Source organism: Halichoeres trimaculatus, unplaced genomic scaffold (genome assembly GCF_033239565.1).
Source record: "Halichoeres trimaculatus isolate MK-OKI-2021-1 unplaced genomic scaffold, fHalTri1.1 fHalTri1_scaffold_11, whole genome shotgun sequence".
Lineage (NCBI taxonomy): Eukaryota > Metazoa > Chordata > Actinopteri > Labriformes > Labridae > Halichoeres > Halichoeres trimaculatus.
Window position 1 is genome coordinate 28,212,310 of NW_027437189.1, and position 6,268 is coordinate 28,218,577.

Sequence of the window (6,268 nt, forward strand, 5' to 3'; positions counted from 1 at the left end):
GTTAGAAAAGAGAGCAATGCTGTATGAAATGATCCTTCAAGCTTATATGACTATAACAACAGAAATACAAGAGGGGAAAAGAAAAGAAACTGCATTTTAAAAAAAACAGACAGGAGACCAGCTTTCTGATTTGTTTTTGGCTCGTCTGCTTTCATGGCGATCTTCAGCTGGTGGTAAGGGGCATCATTAGTGATGCATGGGTCTTAGTAATATTTTTCTGTGTCTCAGTAAAACTGTCATGGGTAAGAATTGTGATTTGGCTTTGTATGATAGCATGAAGGGAGAGAGAGTGTCCAATTTAGTGGAGATATCTAACAGGAGCTGAGCTCGGGCCCTGTGCTGCTGCAGCCTGGCAGTCAGACCCCAGCTGCAATTAGAGCTTTGCTTTGAGCTGGAGGGTTAGAGGTGGTGGCTTTATGCTGCTGAACCTGTGCATGGCTGGAGGGTGAGGTTGATGATGTCGAAGAAAAATAGAAAATAAGTTCAGAGATTTCAGCTGAAACTTTATGATAGCTTCGAAAGAGCATTATGTTACAGTTTTAAATGACGTGGAAACAGGTCTAACTCAGACAAGGAGAAAATTATTATCCAGAGTTTTTTACATTCAGAATTTTTTTTGTTTCAGTTTTGGTGAATTGTGCTCATCTAAATTTTTTTGATCTTTGTAAGTTTGCACAATTTTCAACTCAATGTTACCAGCTCTAGTATGTCTCAACAACTGGGTTCATCTGCTCTGTTCGTTTGATTTCTACGGTGGCCAGTAGGTGTCAGCTGGTTTGCAAAAGCCACAACAGAAGTTAAGAGGACAGTTATGCACACAGAGAAGTTGTGAAAGTAAATAAATAGTTGTTTATCTTTTTTTCTTTGCCTTCAGCTTTGATAAATATAGTTTTAATGCTAATGTTATTATTCATAAAGCTAAATATAAGATGACATTGGGAAACCCCTACAAAGCTTTATTTATCATAGATGAAGTTAAAAAAGAAAATCATTTACTTACTTTCTCAACTTTTCTACATCCTTTGGAATAACCAACCTTTTTAACTTCTGTTGTGGCCGTACTTTTGTGGTGTTTGCACATTTGTTGTTGCTTTTACAAATAATCGGACACACACCAGCCACCGTAGATTTCTCCTGGGTGAACAGTACTCTGTGTTCAGCCAAGTTATTCCCAAGAGTTGGGCTGTATTGATGTTTTACATCAGCCTAAGACACTCAGTGTTGGCTTGGGAACTGGAGGAGCACTTGGATTGAGCCGTGTGTGTGGACCAAAGTAGAGAGATGCTAGTTTACCTCCTGAACCCTTAAGGGCACTAAACCCCAAACAGCTCAGGGTGCTTGTTTATACAAAGGCCCCTCTCCCAGCATCTCCTGGAGTGTGCGTTCACAGGATCCTGTTTGTGCTCATAAAGCATGTTTAATAACAGAGTGAAAAAAATATTCATATCCTTTCAGGCAACAAAGTATATACAAAAAAAAAGCTCCTACATACATCTGATAGATTTGCTTGATAACACCAGTAATCTTGACTGTGCAAAATGAAACATTCACCTCTAAGTTTTCACATCCAAATATAATTCACATGTTATCTGATTGCATTTTTAGTACCACAAAAGGTGGATACTGTAGGTTTACTGAATTAATGTTGATTTACAGTGACAAAACTTATGATTTGCTGTTTTTTCTCTCCCTTTACAGGTCATCCTTCTACAGATGAGTGTAAAAACATAACATTTGTCCTCTGAGTTGTGTCCAGGTTTAGGTTTCATTCTCATTTTTTTCATAAAAAAGCTGATAGATGTGAGTTTTCAACATGAAATAAATATATAAGCAGAGAAAAAAAACTTTAAGTAAAAGAATGAAAGAGTTATGATGAGAAATTACAATAGTGTCATAACTAAAGAAGCTAAAGTTCAACATTTATAAATCACCTGCAGGGTATTTCTTTTTCCTCACAATCCTCATCTGGGAACTTGTTGGTTGTTAAATCTTCAATCTAAAATCCTGTAAATTGTTGTTTTCATTAAACAAGTGGCGGTGCTGTTCAGGTCTCCTGTTGTCTCCTCTCCTCTGTCTCGGTGGCCATTAGAAAAGGAAGAGGCCTCTGACTCTGTCAGCATCATTACACCAGCTGTCTACTGTTTGTATGAGCGCGCGCATGACTGAATATGTCAGCTCCGAGTCTGCTGGTCGGGTTTAGCTCAGACACCTGTCACACACGCTGATCTCACCTGGCAGTGGACACAGGTGGGTGCCATCATTCCTCCTCGTCATGCTGCTTTTAGCCTGCTGATGGTGGAAGCCATACCTGACTTTCCTGAGGTGTTTCCCCAATGATTTTTTTTTCTGTGGATTTTTTTTTTATTATTATTATTTGGCAGGTTCATCTCTGTTTCACTGAGAGTGTGAGAGTCTGGTCTGAAAAGCTTTCCTAACAGCAAACTCAAGAACCAAAATATTTAATTGCTTTAAGAAAACTGCAATCAGCAATGTACTACTCTGTGTATAATAAGTTTCACATCATCCAAAGTGCAGTGACCTTTACCCGACTGAACATTTATAATGAAAGAGGCTTTCATATCAGATGCACCAAAGCATTTTATTTCATGTCATGATGTTCGTCTGTGGGCTGACCTTCCTGCTCCTTTAGAAATCCTCTGCCATAAGTAAACCTGGTTATTAAATTCCTCCTTTGAATAAAATTTTCTTCCTGTTTTCTAATATGAACAGAGCAAGTTGAGAAAATCTTCTGGCCAGAATTACAGAGGGAGTTTTTAAGGCTTGGTTGATTTGGCTCTAACTTGACAGTCACTTTATTTGGTCACCTGGTTGTTAGACAGACTTCTAGGCTGAACTAACATTCAGTGGAGCCTTGCCACAAACATATGAGGAAATGTAGAGGTTTTTTTTTTTTTTTACACCACAGCTTTAAGTTTGGACAGCCCTGTTTATACAGTGTTGTCCCCATACTTAGTCTCAATAGCAGAATACCTTCTCCTCTCAGTCCTTACTAAAAAGAGAGGAGCCCAAAAGCACAGCGGTGCACAGTGTTTGCACTCAGTCATTCGGAAAATACAATTATTCTTCTTCCCCTCGGCTGTGAAATTGCTGTACAACCGCTGTTAAACACGCCGCAGTCATAATCACTGATAAGAGATGCATGGGGCCGAGCCTCCACTGCCAATACAATATGCAAACGACGCCCTGCCGTTCTACCCATCTTGTTACTGAGCTGTACTAAAGTCAGCGACGATACTAAGGAAAGGAAGCAGATGTGACAGCTGTCAGGGAGCGGCCCCCTGGTCCTACCTAACACTGCCTCCTGCCGGCCAATGGTCAGGGACCCAGAGAGGGCGTGGTTTGCTTAATGAGTAATTGATGACAGAGAAATATGATGTAGACGAAGCAATGAGAGGAACAGACGGTGGGTTTAGTTCACATTGGAGACCCATTTCAAACTCAACACCCAGAAACAATGTTTAGCTCTTCCAGTTCATACCAGCAAGACACAGGTGCTGGCTTAGTAACGATGTGTTTTACTGCAAAACAAACTGGGAGCAGGATCATCCACAGTGGGAAACCATGGGCTGAGAGACAGAGTCAAAGTAACTGGCTGTGAACTGGCATATTTATAATGTATCATACAGCAAAGAGAAGGTGGCATAAAATAATCAAGACAAACTTTTACTGATGAACAGAGCACTTTTTACCACAGGGGGAGCCAAAACCTTTACAAAACCAAATGTTTCACACAGGAGCTTTAACCCTCTGGATCCCAAACCTGCGAGCAGGTTCAACAACGCTAATGAATTACAGCTTTCAAATTTTTTAACACTGCATGAAGACATAATTGAGTTACATCAACCAAAGCCATGGTTGTCTTGAATCTATAGAGGTGCTGCACTTCACTTAATGAAGAACTTTGAGACAAAATATGACAGAAGCAAAAATGTGCTGAAAGTGCTTGGGATTTTGAGGGTTGAAGAAGATGTTTACATCTTCAATTTTCATTTTGCACAAGCTTACTGATAGTTCAACCATGTTCAAGATCTATAAAGTGATTCAAATACTAACTTTTTTTTTTCTCTACTATAACCTCCATGCCATTTTGAAATCTTTTTTTAATCTTCTTTTATAGTTATCTAAGCCCACTGTAAGATCTTGCTGGTTTGGAATAGACTGAAACTAATAGTGGTACGCTGGTGTCAGAGCAGTTCACAACAAACAGACTAAACCCACTTTTTCAATTTTCTCAACAGAGATTCAAGATGAGTGATGTGTTGGGTTAAAAAAGCACGATGTCTTTCTTTGTTTTTGTTTTTTTTTTTTTTTGTAAAAAGTAGTACTTTAACATAAACAGGATAAAAAGAGAGATTTTAAAAAAATGCGGATTTATCCTTTAAGCTCACAGACAAAAAGTTCCCCATGGTGGCTTTAAAACTTCAATCTGTGTCTCTTTCTCTGGGAGTTTCCCTGCAGATCAGCTTCTTCTGTTGTGAGCACATTGGCAGATTTCAAAGCTCTGTTGGCTTAAAGGAGATTCTGCAGAACAGCTACAACCAAACTACTCAAAGTTTAATTTCTGAATCCTTCAAAAAAAGGTTTTTGTATTCACATAGTATCCAGTAATCTGAAATCATGGTTGGCATCATCTTTGACCACACTTTCCTTCAAATCTCACATTGAAATCAGAACCAAGACGTCCCCCTTCCTTCTCAGACCCACTTTCTCCTCCTCTTTTGCATATACACTCATCCACTAATCCATGCCTTCATAATCTCCAGACTGGACTGTGTTTATATCTCAGCTGCCCTCTTCGCTCACCTGCTCTGGAGCTTACGTCACAGCCACCCTTCACCTCACCCCCTCATATCTCACCAACCATCACAAAAAACACTCCCCTACTTTCTTTCTTGTCTTTTTTTTTCTTTAATGTATTTTTTAAATTGTTTTAAACCTTTTCTTTTAATATAATTGCTGACCGTTATAATGTTAAGTTGTATCTCAGTGAAACACTCTGAATTGCGTTATTGCTGAAATGTGCAATATGTTAAAAAACTTGGCTTGCCCCAACTCCCCGTCTCCAATCATTGGACACTAATTTCCTATCATTCATCGTCAAGATCCAGCTCCGCACTTTGAGGTACAAACCTTTAGCCATCGCTGCCCCAACTCTCTGGAACTCTCTCCATCCAAACATCTAACCATCAAACCTACCTTTTCAAAATAAAAGCCTTCAACACGTGGCCTTCACTTCCTGATAACTGCTTTTAAGTTGTTATGTATCTTAACTATTTTTCACAATATAGCACGTGTATTTGAGCATTTATTAGTACAGAGCTATTTAAGTCCCATCAACAATAAAAAATTAATATCTCTATGGTTCAAGAGCCAATAAAATTAAACTGGATATGAGACGAATCAATCAGCCTGAGGGGAGATCCTATAGTACAAAAACTAAACACACACACACACACACAAAGAACGGGATTTAAAATAATAAAATCCAGCGAGCAGCTCTCACTTCAGGGTTATCCAGTGGAGCCTGAGGTGCAGAGCTGCAGCTACTTCAGTGTCACAGCAGGGGGTGAGTCTCATCTTCATGTGTAAGCCGATGAACAACAAACAAATGAGGAAAATCCAACACGCTCAGAAACTGCTCTCCTTTCTAACGGCTCATGTTTGGCACTTCTGCATGCTTTAAAAAGTAAAAACTGTTGTGTAAGCTCTTCACTACAGATCTCTGCTACACATCCTCCTCTTCTCTCTGCTCTGCACTGATCCTCCTCTCCCTCATTCTCCCTCGTTTGCTCCCCAGCATAAAGACAGCAAAGATACAGTGAATAATGGTGCACAGGACAGGGTGAATAATACAGTAGGTTTGTGTATACAGCTCTACCATAATACACCTCCACACTGCTGCATGTGAACTCAGCATCACAAAGAGAAGACAGCAGTGGGCTGAGAGCTCTGGGAGGCAGCTAAGATCCAGCAGTGGGTGGGTTCAGACAAATAACTAAAAGAAGCAGGTCTTTCTCTCTGCAAGGATTCTCTCCCAGCAAAGGAAGCTGCAGATATATGTTTGTTGTCTCCATCTGTGCCTCTGTGCAACAGTAACCAAGCGTAGGCATAATGAGATTCATGCACAGAGACGAGTTTCAACAAGCTGTGCCAATCTCACTCACTAAACCCTGACATTAATCAAACAAACCAAACAAGCAATCAGATTTTTATTACCAAATGTTTTATTAGAAAATATTTTACACTC